General features: G+C 38.3%; 1 protein-coding gene and 1 long non-coding RNA gene across 5 annotated transcripts in view; both read right to left on the minus strand.

Moving 5' to 3' along the window:
• Positions 1 to 23,161, minus strand: part of NALF1 (NALCN channel auxiliary factor 1) — a 603,416-nt gene that overhangs the window by 399,169 nt on the left and 181,086 nt on the right. The window lies entirely within an intron of this gene.
• On the minus strand, positions 1,491 to 10,042 carry LOC146398719 (uncharacterized). The gene is made up of 2 exons (XR_014819942.1): positions 7,407 to 10,042; positions 1,491 to 7,291 (listed from the first exon to the last, which is right to left on the minus strand). It is a non-coding gene; the product is annotated as an uncharacterized LOC146398719 (long non-coding RNA).

Raw genomic sequence — 23,161 nt, forward strand, 5'->3', positions numbered from 1 at the left:
GAGAGAAGGATGGCAGAGGACAGGGGCAGCGTCAGAGAAGAAGGCTAGGGGATCAAAAAGCCACTGAATCTCATCCAGACGGAAGAGAATGGTTTTATTAAGCAGAGAGTACCTGGTATATCTGTCAAGCACCTTGTGCTGTCTACTTTATACTTACCCAAATCATAATGATTAGTACACATAAGCAATAACGAAAACGTCTTGACCAAATCTGAGAATGTGAATGTCTTACCAATCAGAGCTGCTTCTACAAACTGTGGAACTCTAGTTGATTGCACACACCCACAAACCCCAATGCCTTCATGTCATGAGGACGACTGTCTGAGGCTAAAGCACATTTCTTTAAACTTGAAGTATAGCTGATCTCCAGTGTTGATTTGTTAGTTTCTGGTGTACAATAAAGTGATACACACACACACACACACACACACACACACACATATATATATATATATATATATATATATATATTTAATATTCTTTTCCATTATAGGTCATTACAAGCTATTGAGTGCAACTGCCTGCATGCGTGTTCCTAACATGTTCTCTTTCTTAGTCCACCACTTACTGGCCCCTTACATTTGGCACATTCATTTAGCCTTTCTAAATGTCAGTTCCTCCAGCTACCAATTGGGAATGGTAACAAGAGAAGTGAATCGGTAAATTTATTTGAAGAATTTAACATAACAGTGCTTAGAGAACACTTAATCCCATGAATAGCCCATGATTGTTATTTAAAGTTAGTTGTAATTATTAGTAGCACCCTATTCAAAGCAAAATCTATTTATCAGTTACGTGGTTAAATGATTGTCTTGGCTAGGAAACAAAAGCCTATTCTCAAATTTACAGTACGATTCGACTTCTACTTACTCAGTTATTAAACCTGTAAATCTAAATCAGACTGAGAGATGTTAAGAAAAAAACACATATATGAAAGGTACACAAAAGCATTTTTGAAGGTATAGAAGGGAAGATAAATAGGAAATTCTACCAGTTCAAAGAATGAGTGCCGTGACTGCTGCAGTTTGAATGGAGACCAACAGAAGCATAACATGGAAGGTCAGTGGAGTTTCCACCACGCGGCTGAGAAGCACAAACTGTCACTACCTCAAACAGGTGAATTATTGAATCCATTAACCAGCACAACTTGATCCAAAACTCAAAGTTGCCAAACAAGGAAGAAACTGGAATGAAATACGGGGAAGCCTGCTCATGCATCCATCCACTGGAAGCTTTTAAACAAACACATTTAACTGCTTGGAATTGCCTGCTGCCAACTCTACAGAACTTGCAAGATGAACAAAAACCCCTCTTCATTGCATGTTATTTAAAAGATTGATTTGTGGTTGCTCAAGATGGAGACTGATCAAGAAGACTACACATTTAAAAAATTATTTGGGGGAAAACATGCTAAAGCCTAAAACCCTTTATTTCTGACTCTAGCAATGAAATGCCTTCATAACTCAATGATTTTTTTTAATCACCCATCATTTTATTTTGTTTTTTGATTGATTTTTAAAGTAATAGTGGCTTATTATTTTTATTACACAGTTTTATATTGGTAAGGGGAAATGTTTTACAACATGAAATTATAGTAGTTTTCAAATCAGTCTTAATTTTATAGTTAACTTACTAGTAGCCTCTATGTGCTTTTTGTTCATTATAGCAAAGTCATCTTTGATTGTTTTCAGTATTTCCCCATTCATGAATCTCATTTTTTCTTCACTCATAAATACACAGTGTATGAGTTAAGTCTAATGCATCGATTTGATTTTGTTGTATTCTAATGAGGGAATTCTCTCGTTCTCGTTCATTCATTCTATGAATATTTACTGAATGCCCACCCTGTTGCAGACGCTGTTCAAGTGCTGAGTGGTAGCAGTGAACGAGGCAGAAGAGATCCAGGCTTATAACCTGCAACAAGGCACAGGAAGAAGAGGGTGCCAGGTACAAACAAAGTGGAATGATCACTGAGCAAGATAACTTTGGAAGGTGACACAAGATCTGAAGAAGAGAAAGGAAAAGAGTAACAAAATAGGGGTAGCTGAGGGAGTTTCCATGGCACAGTCTGGGAAGACCTCTCTGAACGAGTCTGAAGGCAGCCGTCTGAAGATTTTGGAGAAAGCTCTCTGGGCAGAGGCTGGTCACGGGCCTGGATGGAGGACTCTGGATGGAGGTCAGGATGGGGACGGACTTGCTAGCAGCGCTGCCGAAGGCCGGTGAGGCTGCAGAAGAGTGAGCTTCAGGCAAAGGACTGGTGATGAAATCACAGGCCCACAGGGATGGAGGAATTAGGACACTCGCATCGCTGACATCTATTTGCCATATACATACATAACAGGTAAAATGCTCTTTCCTAACAGAAGCCCAATAAACAGTTGCTGATTGATTTTATTGTTAGAACAGCTGATTGATTACAGTGTCTTCCCAGTAAAAGCAAACCATTCTCCTGAGAGAAATAATGAAAAAAGATAGCTGTCCCCATGGAAGAGCTAATTTACCTAATACACACCATTCATTTTGTTGGAGGCCAAATGCATTGCTTCTCACCGATCCCGCAGCCAGACTGCCTCACAAGGCAAAGTCTAACGCCATCTCCCTCTGCTCTTCTGACCGCCCTGACCTGGAACACAAGACCTGGGGGGACCCGACCCTCCACCTTCTCCAACACACCTCCCACCAAGGCCCCTTCCTTTCTGCCCCAGTGGTAGTAGGCACATCGACCGTCACAGCTCTGTGGACACACCACGTCATCTCCGCATCTGCTCCCAGTAGTCACTCTGAGTGTCCGCACCCTCTGCCTCCAACTTTTAAAGAGCAGTTTAGGTGAGCGTGAGGCCCCTAATTCCTCAGCCTGCACTACTCATCTCCCAGCCCCACTCCTCCCGCCATGTCCTCCTTGTAGCCTGTGCAGATTTTTACAGCATTCATTGTTCGTTCAGAATGTAGAGTCTTCTCACCAGATCACAGGCTTCCTCGAGACGCAGAGTTTGAGCATACAAATCTTTGCATTTCCTAGCATCTGGGAACAAACCCCGACATAGAAGAGCGCCTTCAGTAAACAGTTCTAGGACGTGAATCATCGTTGACACCACGCTTCCCACCCCAGCTGAAAACGCATCTGCTCAGCGTGTGTCCTCACTGTGCTGGTGGCGGTCTTCCATTTCTACAGCAACCTGTAAAGATTAGTCTGAGTGGGGCTGCGATCTACTTATGCTGGTATTCCCAGGACCGGAGAAAGGTAGTTGGTACATGATAAATAAATATCTGTTGAGCATATAAATATTTGAGAAGTATCTCTCAATTTATTTTATATTATGGTGGTTTTGAACCAGACTTTCTAATGAAACATCATCCAAGCAAATGCATGCTAAGATAATGGAAAATCTCATATTCAGAAGGATTACAATCACCTAGTGCTCTCAATATTTATAATTTACCTTTATGGCATTGTTTGGTGAGTGAAAAGGAAATCATTTAAAATTATAATGAGAAGATTCTTCTGCCAAAGAAGAAAACAAGTTTACACAGTGTTGAAGGTTATAAACAAATGCTATGTCTTAACCACTAGGAACTACAGCATTAGTCAGAGGAACAAAACAAAAATTATAACCTGCCCCACACGACAGAGCCTACAGCTAAACTGATAAGGACATGGCTTGTTTATGCAGTAGTGCAAATATTTTTTTAGAATTTAACAAGTCAAGGAAGGGAGTTTTAAAATATAATTTTAAATGAAATATTCCTGGATGTATCAGTTTATTCGGTCTTACTTAATTCTAATATAATACTCTAATAATAAAGTAAGAAGGCATTCAAACTATTTTAGTCATCTTTTCTGGCAGCCTTCATGAAACCTTTAATTAATTGCACATCAGTTTTACTTTATAAAATTTTAGATTAATAGTCATGAAACTGAAATAACAATCTATATATCAAGTGTTGTTCAGAGTTGGGTTTGATTGACCACTTCATGAAAATATTTATCAGTAAGTAAACAGTATTTGTGAAAATATTCCAATAAGATTTTTCTCCTGAAGACTTCATTTGCATGAATATTTTCCTAAGAATAATGCTTTAGTGAAAGAAATACGTTTGACATGTGTGTTACGCCATTCTGTGTGAGACCTGAGAACAATAATAATGAATGAACCCTAAAAATTCAAAGAATTAAATTAATTAACAACATACATTGTTCTGCTTCTGGACCTTAAGACCCACATGAGACCCTGCGATAATACGTGAAATATTAAAAGTTATAAAACCTATCTTTAGAGACTCAACATTCTGCCTGGGGAATATAAATATAGATTTGGGGACAAAAATAACAGTGAAAGCAATAATAGTAATAACAGCTAAAAACTACTGATTACTTACAACTATAGGCAAAGGACTACTTCAAGTCCTTGATTTGAAGTCATTTAATTCTGTCAATACACATCTGAGGTGGACACTTTTTAATTCACATTTTATTGACGCGGAAATGGAAGCCCAGGGTCACATGACAGAAGGTGGCAGAGCTATAAGTTGAATATGAAGAACCAGGCTACAAATCCTGAGTTCCTGTCCATTACACTAGCACTTGGAAAATGATGTACAAGTAAGAGAAACTGTTCTGGAAACTTCTTGAAGGCAGGGACCATGAAAATACAGCATTTTTGCCTCTGTAAATTATATATCATTGTACTAAGAACATAATAAATACACAGTTATTTAAAGATTCATTCATGGAACCAAATCTCACGGGTCACAGTTTAAATTTTCCAGGCATCTACAGCTCCTGTGGCTATGAACAGTCTTGTTTAAGGAAACCTGTTCTTGCAATTCCCCTCCTAGCATGAGAAGGAAGAGGACCCAATAAGTTGAAATATGGATTTTATAAACTCCCCCCTTACTCTTCATATAACCTTTATCTCTTCTTGCTTGTATTGCTTTGGTGAGGCACCAACAAAAGCTGGGACCATTTGCTACAGTTGCAGGATAAAAATGGCAGGTATCATCAGGAAAGATGTGGATGCCTCTCTTGTTAGCATCCTTCCTTCAACATTCACTTCCCTACTTGTTCAGCAAAGATGCCCTTTTGGCAGAAAATGTCTATAAAGAATATATGAACATGCGTATTCATTTATAATTTAATAATCAATGAGACTTTCAAACCCTGTTGCTTTAATTGATCAGTTATTATCTTAGCCAAGAATCATTTGATAGCAGCTAGATAACCCTCAAAGGGGAATTTCTTTGAAAATGTATAAAACTGTCCATGGAAGTTAAAGGCAGGAAGTTTAGCTGGTTCTCAAAACAGAGGAACAAAACCCCAGGGTCCTGAGATCTCAACTCCTATTTGTTGGGTTTCATTCTTTGGTCTCTACACAGAAAGACGCTTCCATTTCTCAAGTGTCGGAAAATAGCCAGCCGCTCAGATTTCCCTCACTCTTAACTCTGCATTAAGCAATAATGCAGAGTTGCACTGGCCCGGCTTTAAAAGTTTCCTGGATGAGGGGACTTCATTAGCCCTCATATCCCAGACTTTGGCTGGGGCGGACTCAGCAGGGATAAGGAGACTGAACACTTCAGGAAAGGTTTATCTCCTCAAGCCACACCCATCAAATCCCAATATCTCTGGAGCAGGATTCAGAATCACCTTGTCTAGCTTCTTGCGTGATTCCAATGTGTGGCTAAGTGTGACAAACACAGACTGAGGCCAAGTGAGATCCTAGGACCAGTGGCACCCACACTGCCTGGGAGCTTCTTGGACATGCAGCATCCCCAGGTGATTCTGATGCACAGTGAAAGCTGAGAAGCACTGCTCTAAATGCTTTCAGATCTGCTAGGAAGTGAGTGTCTTCAACTCATGGAGTTGCATATTCACCAAAACCAAAGGTTGGGTTTCACTTATTTATTTCTCTATGATGCAGTTACTGCGCTAAAACATTGGCTGTGCCTGAACTTTAAAAACAAGCAGATATGCATTTCTCCAATGTGGTATGCATTAAGTCAATACCACACCTGACACTGTACCAGACATTGAAATTTTCAGTTCCCAATAAACAAATAGACTTTATATGCCCAGGATATAAATTCCATTTTCAAATTGTATCGTAGTCTTATATACACAATTATTTCATCTGCAAATAATGACTGCTTTCTTTCCTTCTTTCCATTTCCTGTACCATTTAAAGTTTTCTTGCCATGCAGGACCAGCTGAGACCAGTTTAAAGAACTGGGACAGCCAGCATCCTTGCCTAGATTTTCATAGCAACTGAAAAGATTTCAAAGTCTTACCACTCATTAGGATATTCGCTACAGGTTTTATTTTTGGTTTTGCTTTGCTTTAGATGTCCTAAAATTTTTCCTCCTATGCATATTTTGCTATTAGTTTTAAAAATCATAAATGGGTGGTGAATTTTATTCTGTACTTATTAAGATCATTATATGATCCCATTTATTCTTCAATAGGGTTAAGTGGCACTGATTGATAAAGCAAACTTAAATTACTCAAGAATAAACTCACTCGGATTAAATTTGGTAATACTTTGTTTAGAATTTTTGCATTCATGTTTATGAAGGAGATTTGTCTATGATTTTACTTTCCTATAATATTCTTGACAAGTTTTCATACTAAAGTCATGCTAAACTCATAAATTTGGGTGCATTACCTCTTTTCCTGGCTTCTAAAAGAGTTCAAACGGAATTAGTACTGTTTCTTTTTTAAATGATCAGAAAAATTCATTAGTGAAGCCATTTTCAGCTGAAGATTTCTATAGTAAGATCTTTTTTATTATTATAGGATATATTTCTTTAATGGGTTTGGACTTTGGGCCTTTTCTATTTTCTTTTTGTTTTTTTGTCTTTTAATTTGTGTGTATCAGTTTTAATAAGTTGCATTTTTCTAGAAATATTACCATTTTACTTTATTTTTCAAATTTAGGGCCCTAAGTTGTTTTTGATAACTTCTTATAAACTTTCAAACATCTATAGGAGTTGTTGTGATGCTCAATGTTTTTTCTTCTTCATAATTTTTTCTTTCATTCTAGACTCTGACCAGATTCCCCAAGGATCTGTCAATTTTATTAATCTATTCAAAGATCCTAGAGAGTCTTTGCCTATATATAGTTACCCATTCAATTTAAGTAATATCAGCTCTTATATTTAATATCTTCCATCTACTTTCTTTGAGTGTGATGTGCTAATTTTTCTCTGACTTCTGAGATGGATATTTAGTTCACTGATTTTTCACCTTTCTTTTTAAATAATGTATGTATGTTTGTATATAAATGTCCTTGGAGCAGACCTGTCTGCAGTCTGTAAGTTTGGGTATATCAACTTTTCATTACCACTCAGTTGAAAATGTTTGTACTCTGAAGGATATGTATGTATGTTTGTATATAAATGTCCTTGGAGCAGACCTGTCTGCAGTCTGTAAGTTTGGGTATATCATCTTTTCATTATCGCTCAGTTAAAAATGTTTGTACTCTGAAGGAGATAATTCCTCTGCAAGTGGCTGAGACCTGCTTCATGACATAACCTCTTGTTAAATTTTGTACATGTTTTACGTGACCAAGAGGTACATTCTAATTATTGGTGGTGGTGTTAATTCGGCCCAGTTTGTTACTCATGTTGTTCATAGCCTCAAAATTCTACTGATTTTTTTCTGCTTGTTCTATCAGCTTCTGAGGGAGGTAGGAGAAAGTATTCTTTTGGAACTGTGAAGTTTTTCCTTTTATTTGATCAGTATAGTTGCATTTTAAAGCTAGAATATTAGTTACCTTCACATTTAAATTGTTACATCTCTCTGTGAAATCACTATTCAGTCAGTATAAAATACCTTTGTCTATAATACAACCTATCTTGATTTAAGTTAGTCAAACTAAACCAGTTTTGTTTAGAGTTTTATCATATATTTTTCCATGTCTTTAACATTCAATTTGTATTTTTATCATTGTTTCTCTTTGAATATTAGTCAGCTGCATATTTTAAATTTGCTATTACTTGTCAAGTGGAATGAATATCTGACGATTTATATACATTGTATTGGACTTAGTGGGTTTTATTGATACGTTTGGGTTAATGTCTACCACAAAACTGTTAGTAGCCTATGTGTCTTATCCATTTAATACTTATTTTGCTTTGTTTTCTTTTTTCTTTTTGGCCACTCTGTGGCATATGGAGCTCCCAGGCCAGGGACCAGATCCAATCTGCAGCCACGAATTAAGCCGCAGTTGTGGCAATGCCAGATCCTTAACTTAGCTCTGCCAGGCTGGGAATCGAACCCGCATCCCCGCGCTCCCAAGACCCTGCCGATCCTGTTGTGCCACAGCAGAAGCTCCTCCTCTGCTTTCTTGCCTTCTTTTCAGCACAGACAGCCTAGGTTGTTTTCTACAGTTTCTCCTTTGCAAGCTCTTAACTCTTAGGTTCTCTGTCCTTGGGACCATGAAAACAATAGAGAGGGAAAAACTGTTCTACTTTTCCGCTGTTTCTTGCTTGGCTTTTTAGACTGGCTACACGGAGCATCTTCATTAGCAAATAACTCAAGAGAGACCATACTGAGTATTGGGTGCACGTCTCTGTGCCTCTCTCTGGGTTTCTGTTTTCTGGGTTTCCAGGCAAAATTCAGCTCCACGTTGGGTTTCCCAAGCTTCGGAAGGTTACAGAAAGCACCAGTGCCTTGCCCTGCCACTCAGCAGCTGCTCCCAACCTGCATTCTCTGCCTCTTGCCCCGGATCAGCTACCAGAGAGGGAAAGGCAGCACGTTTGGCTCTCTCTGATGTCTTCCCTTCTCTCCTGGCAGCGCTCCTTCTGGCTTCAGCAGCTGCCTGATCCTCTGGAACACGTTTTACAAATCTTACCTGACTTTTCCAGTTGTTCTCAGTAGGAGCACTGGTCACCTATGAGCTCTTCCATCACAACCGGGAGAGCAGTTTTATGTTCCAAGTGGAACCTTGTCCTCCTTCACCCATCGCCCCGGCCGCTCCATGGGCAGAAAAAAGCATGAAATACACGTCTACACGGGTAAGAACCTTTCTAATTCCTAAAATTATACCAGGAGTATTTTTCTAATGTAGTTAAATAAAATGGCATGAGAAAGAATTGTGTCTTACCTACCATCAAGAAACTATTCCCTTAAAAATAAATCATTTCAAGAGATCTTTCTCTCTTCCGTGGTTTTTCATCTTAGTCAAATGCCCACTAATGTGTTGATCAGGTGACGTGGGTTATTTCCTTACACTTAATCATTAAGAAAAATACTTTTATTTTCCTGTGAATTATTTCTCCATTAATGTAATGGGCATTCGATTCTCATATAAATGAATTTTCTCTCATATATATGTAAGTATCTATGTATACATTGGCACACATTGATATCTGTCTATCTCTCTCTCTCTCTCTCTCTCTCTCTATGTATATAGCACTTTGAGCTCCTTACATCTAGCTTTACTTAGCCAGGATATAGGTATAATACAAATCGCTTTACACTGACAGCTGTCTTTCAGCCCGTTAGTAAAATTCATAGGGTCCATTCATGAATGCATTAGTTTGAATCTGAATGGCTTTAGTAATTGAAAAATAGATACAATGAATTTTTAGTCTTCTAAGGCCAACGATATATATAATCTCTTTAATGATTTGGCAATATCTATCAAAAAATGTAAATACATTCAAAATGCTGACCAAGGAATTCCTCTACTCTCTCTATATATATATTTGCTCATGTGGACAAAGACATATATACTGGAGAATGCTTATTGTAACTTAATAAATCAAAAATTTGAAATATCTTTTTTTTTTTTTTTGTCTTTTTTTGCTATTTCTTGGGCTGCTCCCGCGGCATATGGAGGTTCCCAGGCTAGAGGTCTAATCGGAGCCGTAGCCACCAGCCTACGCCAGAGCCACAGCAACGCGGGATCCGAGCCACGTCTGCAACCTACACCACAGCTCACGACAACGCCAGATTGTTAACCCACTGAGCAAGGGCAGGGACCGAACCTGCAACCTCATGGTTCCTAGTCGGATTCGTTAACCGCTGTGCCATGACGGGAACTCCAAAAATTTGAAATATCTTAAAGACCCATCACTAGGGACCAGTTACATTACATTAAATGTGTTCAGTGAATCACTGCGAAAATCAAGGTAACGTGCTGTGATAATGTGAACAATCGCTAAAACATATTGGTGAATGAAAATAAACAAAAAGAAAGCGATGAAAGGGTTATGATGCTCCCCAAAAAGTACACAAGAGACTGTGAACAAACCCTTACCTCCCTCTCGATTTAAGAGATTTTTTTTTACTTTTATTTATTTTTTTATATAATAATTTTTATTTTTTTCCATCAGAGCTGGCTTACAGTGTTCTGTCAATTTTCTACTGTACCAGCATGGTGACCCAGTTACACATACACGTATAAATTCTTTTTTTCTCACATTATCAAGCTGCATCATAAGGGACCAGACATAGTTCCCAGTGCTACACAGCAGGATCTTACTGCTTAACCATTCCAAAGGTAATAGCCTGCATCTACTGAATCCCAAGTTCCCAATCCATCCCACACCCTCCCCTCCCCCTTGTCAACCACAAGTCTATTCTCCAAGTCATGGAAACAACCCAAATGTCCCTCGACAGATGATTGGATTAGGAAGGTGTGGTATATATACACAATGGAATACTGCTCAGCCATAAAAAAGAACAAAATAATGCCATTTGCAGCAACATGGATGGAACTAGACATTTTGTTTTTAAATTATGTTCCTTGAGACTACTTGTTTTGTTTTACCATATGTTACCTTTTCACCAAAAACATTGTACTAATTAAAAGAGGATCCTCAGACTTCTAGTTCATTCCTTAAAAGTGTTGCATAGTGTTCTATGGTATTTTTAAGCTTATTAAACATCCCCCTACTAATGGACATATAGATTGCTTCTACTTAAGCAGAACTGCACACTTAACACATCCCCATAAAGGCCTTAATAACTTAATAACATAAGTGAGATATTGTTTAAAATAATGGGTTTCAGGGTCAAAAGTCTCCACCAGTGACAACTTATACATCCTAAGCAACTTACTGCTAACTCTGAGTTAAATTTGCCACAAGTGAGAAAGAAAGCACAGAAATGGATTACTCTAAATATAACCTAGGGATATTTATATCATGGGTGTGTGGCAAGTATTACACAATGCAAACAATGGCATCAAATATTCTCTAAATTTTAAGTCATTGAATTTTATCACATTAAAAGTGTTTTTTTTTAACTGATCTACCTAGGAATTAATTAAAAAAAACCTGAACTTAGTAAATTAAAAGACCTACTGTAAAATTTACTTGATGCTTATAGAATATTTTTTCTAAATTTTATGTATTATATCAAGCTATTAATGACAAAAATGGCAAGCCGTGCTTATTAATAAATAGACTCCTTCGTAGGGTTCCAGGTCTACTGAGAAATTGAGTAGTGTATACAGAGGCCCAGATGTCTCTCTCTCAAAGTGCCCCTTTTATTAACATTTTGCTTTAGGATATTCGTTGCAACTGATGAACCAACATGATACATGACAATTAAACGAAGTCTGAAGTTTACATCAGGGTTCACTCTTGATACTTTCTACGGGGTTCTTATAAATGCGTAACAGCATGTATCCGCCATTACAACACAACACAGAATAATTTCAGTCCCAAACATCTCCTGGGCTCCACCTATTCTCCCTCAACCATAAAAAATACAAAAACAAAAAAACCCTTGACGACCAACCACTGATTTTCTTACTGTCTTCATCGTTTTGCCTTTTCCAGAATGTCATATAGCTAGAATCATGCGGTTTTCAGATTGGCTTTTCCCATTTAGCCATGTGTACTTAACGCTCATCTATGTCTTTTGCACTTTGACAGGTCATGTCTTCCTGGCACTAAATAATACTCCTCTGTAGGGAGGTACCAAAATGTACTTAGCCGTTGACCGGCTGTTGGACACCGTGGTTGGTTCCCAGTTTGAGCAATGATGAGTAAGTCTCCTGTAAACACTCATGTGCAGGCTTTTGTGTGGATATGTTTTCAGTTCATTTGGGTAAATAACAGGGAGAGTGACTGCTAGATCATATGGTATATGTATGTTCAGTTTTGTAAGACTGCCAAGCTCTCTTCCAGAGGAGCTGTACCATTTTGCATTCCCACCAACAGTGAATGAGAGTTTCTGTTTTTCACATCCTTGCCAACATTTGGTGTTGTCAGTGTTTTGGATTTTAGCCATTCTAATAGGTATGTTAGTGATATCTTGGTTTAACTCAGTTTCCTATGACATATACATTGAGCATTGTTTCACGTGCATACCTGCCCTCTGAATATCTTCTTTGCTGATGAGTCTGTTCAGATCTTTTTGCCTATTTTTCTAAACTGGATTGTTAGTTTTCTTAGAATTATTTTGCATACAAGATCTTTATCAGATATGCATTTGCAAATATTTCTGCAAGTCTATGCCTTGTTTTTTTTCATCCTCTTAATACCGCTCTTTGAAAATGGTAAAAAATGATATCAAATTGAAAATTCCCATGAATAGTAGGATAAAAAGGAACTCTGTTACTTTCCTTTTTATCCTACCATGCATGGGAACATAGATATACAGATTCTCACATAGGGACTATGATATCTTGATTCTGGAGATTAAATTATCAATAAATGAATACATAGTTTACATTTACAGCAAAAAATATTCTTAAAGATTACTCTAATTTTTATATGGTATACAATAAAATTTACACAAAGAGGTTTTCTGTTTTCCTTTTTGGGTTTTTTTGTTTCTTCATTTTTTGTTTTAATTTTTAGGGTCACACCCATGGCATATATACAGAAGTTCCCAGGCTAGGAGTCAGATCAGAGCTGCAGCTGCTGGCCTGCACCACAACCACAGCAACGCGGGGATCTGAGCCGTGTCTGTGACCCACACCATACCTGCTCACAGCAACACCAGATCCTTAACCCAGCGAGGAAGGCCAGGATCAAACCCTCATCCTCGTGGACCCTAGTCAGGTGTGCTACTGCTGAGCCACAATGGGAACTCCCACAAAGAGGTTTTTAATACACTGATGATGCAGTTGTTCCTGTGTTTTTTCCAAAGTAATACTTTTGTTAAAATAATTAAACCAGATGTTTCCTTCGCCAAGTGTCTACATTTGAGTCCCGGGTTGTCACAGAGTTAATTGTTCCACATGAATTATTTTCCCCATGATGCATATTTATTGAACACATAAATATTTACCATTATCCAATCCTGTTTAAGTGCAAATAAAACGTATAACATGAGAAGCTTATCAGTCACAGGAAAAAAATTCCCTGGAGAATTCCTTTTAAAAGTTATGCTGTGTTAAACAGTCAGAAGGAAAGCTGTGATGTAACTGAGATGGCACAGAGGAGATTCCACTTCTTATAAAGCAGACTCTCTTTCGGGAAACTCTACTTTGTGATGTGCTGGGCCTGGATTTCATACTACGAAGATCCTAAGCACAGGATGGAGGCACAGGTCAGACTCTAGCTTATCATTTAAAAATACAATTGTATATAAACTATTGCTGATACTTGTGAGTTACCTTTGGTCTATGAATTACAGAACTTAAAAGGAAAAGAACTACTAATTTAAAAGCATCCTTAATACTGTACTCTAAACTTTAAAGATTAAATTTGCTCTTTTTATTGCTCCGTTTCTAAAATGAGTATTTGAAAGTTGGCCGTTAGGTCTAGAATTGGAAGAGTTTGTGCCACTTGGGGCATATCCTGCATAGTTATTAATAATATACCTGATAAGACGAAGCAAAGATGAAGCAGACACAGATGGCTCTCAGGTTAATAATAGCATATGCAAAGGACGGTCACTTTAGTTCCAAAGAAGTCAGCAAAGTCTCCTCATAGGAAACCACCAACCTTTGGCATCAAGAAATGACCCAGAGCAGGAGGGCAATAAGGTTGTGCCACCTAGTGGTCCTAATTTAATTTCCAAAAAAATCAGCTAACTCCTTGACAGAGACTGCAATGGAATAGTAATATCTGGTTTTGGAAATAACTATAAAGCTACTACCTTATTTGACCCTAAAAACTTATGAGGGAGGAAAATCAGACGTCATCCCCATTGTGAATTTGGAGAGAGAGTGTCAGGGACTTGCCCAGGGTCTCACAGGACACTGCCTCTGGCTCAGACATCCCTTCCAGGGCTGCTCCCACTCTGCTTCTTTATTTGCACAGAATGATAATTGGGAGGCAGCGACAGGAGGTGGTGTCAAGGATACTTCAAAGCATTTCACTATTCCAACTGCTCAAGGCCATAATGCTGAGTCACACAATTCAACATTTTGAGTTGTTCTGCCTTATCTCTCATTTGAAGATCTCTGAGATTTTCATCAGTATTTTGATATCTTACAGACTTGATCTGCTTCCGTAAGGGGAGGGGGGGAATCCCTGAAACAAAACCTGCATATGAAAGTGTTGAGGTTATACCTGCAGTAACAATTGAAAATTCTACGGATATGAGTATTAAACAGATTTAGAATTAGCCTGCTCAATGGAACAGTGCACTAATTACCTTTGAAACGGAGCAGACATTTCAGCTTCTCTCTTTTTAGATAGGAAATCCAAGCCCCACCCACACCTTCATCTTCCAGCACTCCCAACTGTGTGTGACTGCAGCTGAACCATCAGCTTGTTACAGGAGGTTCCTAAAGAACTTCCACATGCTGTGTTCTCAAAAACATACACTTGAAGATGACTAAATCTCAAGTGCTAAGATCTACCTGATCAAGACAAGATTCAGAGCAGAATGAAGGAGAGAAGGGAGGAGGGTGTGTTTTTCCGCCCTGCTATTCACATCTTCACCCAGATCTATGGAGACTGCTCTCTGTGAATACATAAAAACTCACTTTAAACCTGGAAATTTTCCATTTTAACGCATGTGAGTTTATAAACAAGAAGATATAATGTGGGTTTTAAAAAATCTCTATAGACATAGGTATGATCATCTCTATAAATAGCTTTCTTATGCGCTGCTGTTAAAAAAAAAACTTTGAGTTGTGATGCAGAATACTGTATTACTTTTTATTTATGTCATCTTCAATCTGGAAAATCTACTAGTGAAAACGAGCTCTCACTAGGGTTCAAATTATTTTGCAGCCTAATGCCATCTTGCAGGTAAGACTGAAAATGAAAAATCCAGGAAAGAAACAAAGTATAGACTATGAACAAACATGGCCATTATTTTCCTATCATTACATTAATGCACTTGGAATTTTTAGGCTCTGCCCAGAAAGCACATGTATGGGCAGAAAATATATCATTTTCAAAGATTTTTTCTTTTTTTATGATTTTTTTTTAAGTGTTGGTAGTTTCAGTCTCTATCCCTTGGGACATTTGGGAAGTATTATCCTACTTCCATTTTTCTGCCCGTCCCTATCCTGATAAATTTATCAACCTCACACAGTCAACAAAGGATTATCGATGCGGTCGCTTTCTTGATTATTCTCCCTTCACCACATGGACAACACCAATGATTAGAAGCAGGGTACCACTGGCTGCCTCAGCTCATTGGATCTTGACTTTACCCACAGACCGCTCTGTCCACTGGGTTCACTTTTTTCCTTCAAGATTTCTGCCAACTATATTTCAATGGAGATAAATGAAGGTTGAAGGAAAACTTTACCCTCGAAGGATTCTAGATTGGCAATACCCATGACATCCTGCTACATTTCAGGAAATGAAATCCCAGTTGAAAAGCCCTTCTGGAGGATGGGAACCTTACTGAAACAATGGCAGGGGGAAAAAAATGATAATTTTCTTGGTTAGTTTCTAGCAGCTTAGAGATTAAAGTTTACTTCTATGCTGGGACCCCAGGAGATTATTCAGTAAAATCACTATATTTCATCTCTTCATGTGGTTGTAGAAACGTGAAAAACAAGCCATTAGATGGGTAAAGAATTCTTAAGCCATGGTATGGTTCTATGGTCCCATTTGAGTCTTAGATACCATTGCTACCATTGAAAGAATTAAATGAAAGGAAATAAATTACACTAAGACTATGTCACCATGGGAAAAGGAACATTCACATATAACAGTCAAGCTTGGTAACCCTCTGCCTTTATTCTAGAAGGCCAGATCAAAACTACACATGGATTTTTAAGAAAAAATTTAAGTCCGGCCAGGAAATTCCTAAAACTCGGTTTCTTATGCTGGTGTACATCTCCCCATAACATTTTAAAATTCATACGGGGATTCTTGTACTCTAATTTTTCTACATCGTTAAAGATTATTCTGTGTAATTTCTAGAAGCAAATATGCTGGATAAAATTCAATATCTTAAAGGTCATTCCTTGAAAAGGAATGGCATTAGAAAATTTCATTTATTCTTAATAATAATAAAATCTCTCTGTTATTTGGGAGAAAATAGATGGACATAAAATAATGTGGATCTGTTTGAGTTGGAAATGTAGCCTTCACTGGCCTTGATTTCATTATCTAATCATCTAATAGTCTCAGCCCATCGGATCATTTTCAACAGCCAACCAATCCCTGAATTATGTTATTAGGAAAAAAAGATAATTTACCATTTATTTTTATTTTTTAACTTCTACATACATTTATTTTTGATGTTTACATCTTATCAATTTTACCATTTATTTTTTAAATGTTTTATGCTTCACTTTGTGATTTTCTTCCTCTGAGGCTAATGTAAGTCATTATAAAAAGTGTCTATGTTCCTGACTGTGCTGGATAATAAAAATAAAGGAAAAAAAAAAAAACAGTACTTCTCTGAGTTTAATACTAATTCCACATAATTTTGGTAATCTTTGCCTTCCTAATTTTCAGTTGCCACCTCTCTGAAACCCAGACTACTGAATGAAATAAGTGCTTTTTTAATGTACAGAAACTTGCATATATTTCAAAGCACTCTTGGCATGGGCTACGTGTTCTTTTATTCTGCTGTTATTGTGTATACGTGTGTGGGAGTCTCATATGTGGCAAAGAGAGAGGTGCAGGTAATGAAAAATATATGCAACACTTATCTCTGTTAATACCTCAACACAAAGATGCAATGGTCAGATTACTGAAAAGCAATCTTGAACCTCAAACACTATCAAAAGATAGGCTGCCAAAGCAGGTAAGAGAGACGTAACAAAAAGAAAATAAGAGCAAAGAAAATTAACGAAAATCAAATAGACAACTTTTAGTACAATAAAAATATCATTGTTTGGTCAAGACTAATTTTGTTAATATTAAAATGAAAAGCAAGGTGCTGACTATAATTCAAACATAATTTTTGAAATTATAGCACTAAATTAAGTATGTAAGTACTTAATGATGTCAAGGTGAAAAAGCCCTACAACATTAAACACAACATGTTCTTTTTTTCACTAATTAAATTCTCCCATCAGAATGTTTCAATATTGGTCGTTAATTTTTTTGAAATATAATAATTAGAAGAATACAGATAACTTTGCATGAGTCTTTTAAATAAATGAAGCTTGCTTAGACACATGGTGCAATTTGAATATCTACTCAGAGGATTGATATTGTTCCAAAAACAGCATTTCATTTGCTCAGTATCTCTTAGATTACACCCGTTAAATTTATTTACATTGCAAAATTATTGCATATATATATATAGCAACGCTATAACTTTCTATTTTCATTTCCACCTTTATCACAAACATGAGGAGGTTGCTAGTGGCAATGTAATATTTAGAGATACATAGATCTTGGAATTAGTAAATACATGTTAAAAGGAATAAGTACTACTATATATAAATGATAATATTGATGGAGTTATGATTATAGTTTGTTCTATATAATATATACTCTTCTATAAAATAAACATTAAAATTTAAATAGGTCCCAGAAAATATACTTTAGTGAACAGAAATGGAGCACCCCAAATCTCTTCCTTTTAGATTTTCTAATGTACCTATCTATTATTTGTATCATGCTTTTCCTATGAGATCTTTTCCTATGAGATCAATCAAGGACAGAGATGTGCAAACATGTACCCTCAACACAGAGCAAGGTCACACACTGAGCATCACTAGGTTTTCTTCCACCGTAACACAGACCGATCTTTGCATTATTGTTTACTGAATGATGCATTCTGCCCACAGCCTGACCACTGGTGAGGGGAACACTCTATCCACTGTTGTGGCCCCCCAACTCCTAGAACATCAATTATAGACAGGCAGTCCTCAAAATGTGTTTGTTGGAAGGATACATGAATGGATAACATATATCAGAATACAGGGATAAATAAATCAGAGAGTCTGCATTACAGAAAATAAGTTTAGATTTGCAAAAAAAAAAAAAAAGTCCATCATGGGTTTAAGGAGCAAATGTCCTTTTTGAGATTAAAACAGAATACTATAAATAAAAACAGATATTTCCAAGCGTTTGTATGAAAACGTCATTTCAAGAAAGAGAATCTGTTTTATGTTACCACATTTCAATTAAATACATACATTTTGTATATTGAGTTGGGTATTTTGGTGTTATCCCAATAACTAACTAACATATCCTTTCTTTCCATACATTTTTTGTCGGGGGAGAAGGAATTATACAATTGGGGAAACCATTTCACTGAAAGTTGCCTGACAGTTGAAAAAGAAAGAAAAAAATCAGGTGAATTAGGTGATGCAAGGAAGTCTCTAACTGTCTACCTACTTTTACTCTGGGCGTCATTTATCTCAGTCACTAGTCATCCAACACTGAGAAACAGAATCAAGCTGTCGCTGGTCTCAGCATAAAGCACGTTTCTTTCTTTTTTCTTCCGCTAGAACTAAGGTCCAGAAATGTTGCAATCTGTCAAGCAAGTCGTTAACTCCATTTTTACCTCCAGTGCACTTTGAGATTTTCATACAGACAGGCCACCTGCAAGTAGAATACATTCCCTCTGCGTCTACCCACAGTATCAACAAGAGCAAGAAGGTTTGAGAGCCTGCACAGCTAGATTCCTAGAAACCACCACAACCGCGCGAATGGAAACAACCCTGGAGGTATTTTCAAGGTCAAGTTTACTTAGTTCTTACTGCCTACACTGCGCCCACCCTGCTGCCCCACACAGATATGCACACCCTGAAGGAGAGAAAGTGTCAATAATAATCAAACTTAAAGCAAACAAATGCGATGCCCATTCGAAATATGGTGATCCCACTGGCCCCCTGCTAGTGCACCTGAAGGTGAGAGGGTATATTTTTCCCCTCCAGCATCTGGTACCGTACTGGGTACTGACTGGCATGCAGACAGCAGCTGCCGACTTTAGCCACTTGTCTGTGGCAGGGAGGGCCACAGTCTTGGGGCAAGACAGTAGGGAAAATAAGGTAATTCCACCTATAGAGAGTTCTGCAGGTCAGGCCTTTGGGGCGTCCTGTGCCTTGACCTAAACCTGGGCTTGTGTATTTCACAGAGTGCAAAGGGAAAGAAAATCACCGCTGACAGCTGCCAGGGACAGCAGAGGGGGTGATAAGCTGGTTCCTTAGACAAAGATGAGATACTCTGAGATTCCCAAAGGAAGGAGAAAAATTCCCATGGAACAAAGTTGAGGAAGGAAGACTGTGTCAACCAGGTCTTCAAAAAATCCTCATCTGCAAAATGAAATGAAGTATTATTATCTCTGCTGAGTTCAGAGTAAAAAACAAAACTAAGCAATAACATCAGTCTGAAAACTAAACAGCATCTCTTTCTCTATCTCGGTAGATGTTTGCTAGAACTTGCACAGAACAAGCCTGGTTCTTGCAGGTTATGCAGGGCCTTGCTTAGAACAGGCTCCCACTACAGACACAGAGGTTAACGCTTCTCCGCATCCGGCAAAGCCCAGAGTCAGAGGATCCCCTGCATCTACACACCGGCCACATAACCCCTATGAAAAGGCGAACAGACTCTCAGAGTGTGCAAATATATGGCACTAACATTCACATTTGGTGAAATATTTTTGAGCTCTACACACCATCAATACAACTATTATGTGCTAAATCTTCTCATGAATTTTCTGGAACCAAAACTTCTCTCCCCCAAATAGGAGCCATTCAGGGGGTCCCCGTCATTGATAGTCCACTGAGGAGCATGGCGACAAAGCAGAGTAACCAAACCACTGCCCCACCCAGTTCCCAGGTGTGTAGAAATGGTGTATTTATAGAAGTACTATAAACTGAGTGCAGTGTATTTTTCTGTTTGAACTGTGAACGCTTCGAAAGGAAGTAGCAGGTTTTGGTCATCACTGAGTCCATCACAGCTTCTTAGAGCAAAGTGCCTAATAGCATGCGGCCGTGATCAGACAACTACCCAGCAATTCATGTTTTCAAATAAATTAAATAGATGGGAAACTTAACTTTGCAGAGAGGCACCAATGCAATTCTATAGACAGAGGAAAGAAGCAAAAATACCTACTAATGGAATAGGAGGTAACTAAAAACCAAGCACCATCTGCTTTGACTTCTATACCATATTTCCAAAGATAAAAAGGAAGAAAAGAAGGATGTGGAGGAGTGAAAGAAAAAGAAAGCAGGCTCAGTGGAAACGGATCCGACTAGGAACCACGAGATTGCCGGCTCCTCCCCTGGCCTCGCTCAGTGGGTTAAGGATCTGGCGTTGCTGTGAGCTGTGGTGTAGGTCACAGATGCGGCTCAGATCCCGCGTTGCTGTGGCTGTGGTGTAGGCTGGTGGCTACAGCTCTAATTCGACCCCTAGCCTGGGAACCGCCACATGCCATGGGTGCGGGCCTAAAAAGCACACACACAAAAAAAAAAGAAAAAGAAAGAAAAGAAAAAGAAGGCAAATAGAAGAAAGTCCATACTGAACTCAACTATTACCATTTGTAAATTTGTAAATGGCGAATCACATGCTTATTTTTATCTTTAACTTCAACCTATCCTTAGGATTAATATTACAACCTTAGAATAATACCAAATAAAGAGTTGCCAGCACACTCATCCATTCCTTTTTCTCAATAAAAAAACACATACGGATGATCATTAGTAGGTTAATTATATGTATGGATCTACTGATGCACTGTATTAACTGTTGGTGTGTTTATCTACTTACGTAATTAATTTACATCTTCAGCTTCAAACTCTGCCTAGGGCTCTGGACAAATGTACCAAATTCTTCTATGCAAATACACACAGTGAACTCTCCAAGTTCTATAAATATGTTCCCAAATTAAAGCAATCACTCCTTTCCCATATCTGATACCACCCCAACAACCACCACACGGCAGCTCTTCAGAAGGTAAGTTGGTTGACCTCCTTTCTCCCTGGTATTGTGTGTGTGTGTGCGTGTTGTGTGGATGTGTCTGGTCTGTGTGTGTGCACATATATGTGAAAGGCAAAGGGAGTGATCGATGATCCTGGTGAGAAGAGAAAGTCCGCCGAGAGAGCTGTAGCAAGAAGATATGTCTCATTGGCTATGGGAGCGTACATAGTCTTTATGGGTCTCTGTGATTGTGTGCCCTTCCTTTGCCAGTGGCTGGATACTCTGAGGTGTGCACTTTACACAAGAATCTTCTATCCACGCTGCCTCCAACTAAGGATGCCTATTCATTTCGTTTTCCTAAAGTATATGCTTAAACCTCATTATGTGCCAATGCCTGAAATAACCCCAGGCATGATTCTGTGTTGAACTCCACCTGTTGACCAAAGCCTGGCTCACTTGCCGCCTGAAACTCCACATGTGGGAATGTCATGTTTTAGCACCACGTTCCTTTAGAGAGGATAGTGGCTATAAATGCTCTGTTTTTGTTCCAAGGAAAATACTGCCACTGTGTCCTCCTTCTTGACAGAGATTTGGACTAGGTTTATGAGTTTAAGATGTTAGTTATTTTTCCTGAAAACTTTGTCTCCTGATTTCCACTGATGCTTTAACATGAGATTTGTTAGACATTATAAATTACTTTTAAGACTTTTCTCTTCATTTTATAGTTTTATTATAACATTTCCGGGGTAAATATCTTTATTTGTTGGGATTTGAGGAGTCTCCTGAATGTGAGGATTGGTGGGTTTTATGGGTTCTGCAAAATTCTCATCTATCTTTGAATTTGCCAGTTATCTCTTTTCTCTCCAGCAACTTTTATTAGCTTGGGTAAGGGTTTTATCTGTCCACCGCCCATAACTCTTGATTACTTTTTCATACTCTCCCTTTGTCTGCTTCTTAATCTGCATGGACCTCTATCACCTTCCCTAAAAGTATTTATAATTTTCAGATCATTTCATGTCATTTATTAAAATTCCATTCTTCAAAGTGTTCTACATGTTGAACACAGAATTTATACTTTAACCTCTAAAAAGCGGGTCAGCCCCTCTACCTCAACCACCATGACTTTGCAAACACCTCACACCACTGTCAAACCCTGCTTCTTGTCATCACTTGAGATTTCTCTATCACCGAGAAATTAAACTTCGAATTCTTACCCTGCCCATAGCCTTGCATTATTCTAGACGTGGGTCCCTTACTCCAGCTGTGCCAGCCCTTCGGTCCATGGAAGCTTTCCCACCCTTGCCCACATTTATAGTTTCTCACTATTATTATTAAAACAACCTCCTGCCGTGAAGCATTCCTCAATTCTGGTTCTTCTTAATACCACCATAACGATACTTCAGTAACAGAAACGTGACTGGCCTTCCCTCCTCAAACAGCTCATCCAATTGGTCCTTCTTAGTCCATCATGAGATGAAAGGAGGCCCTTAGACACAACTGGGCTACATCTCAGCTCACTTGGATTGCTCCATGATGCTCCATGGCTGCACAAACTGAGCTCTCTGTAGCTACTCCTGTGCACCACTCTTCTTTCATTTCTGTATATCTTTTCGTGTTAACTATTCCATTTGGAATACCCACCTCAACTGGCCACAGTTCACCACACACATCCACACACACACACGCACACACACACACACGCACACACAAACACACAGAGTTTTCCACCTAATTAACTCCTACTCATCACTTGTGACACTGAAATGAACTGAAATGGCACTCCGGCCAGGAAGCCAACCACACCTCCTAGGGTAAACCAAGAATCATTTCTCTGGGCTACCATCCCATCCCATTTATATGTCGTGCCTATAATTTGCACATAATGTATTGTATTCATTAGATTGCTGGTCCCTTATCAGTAGAGAGCTTATTTTATCTTCATGTCTTTGATACCCAGTGGAATATG

The sequence above is a fragment of the Sus scrofa genome, chromosome 11, assembly GCF_054392235.1.
Source record: "Sus scrofa isolate SSC_HxYL_T2T_F1_AM1 chromosome 11, Sscrofa_HxYL_maternal_Yorkshire_Landrace_v2.0, whole genome shotgun sequence".
NCBI classification, from domain to species: Eukaryota; Metazoa; Chordata; class Mammalia; order Artiodactyla; family Suidae; genus Sus; species Sus scrofa.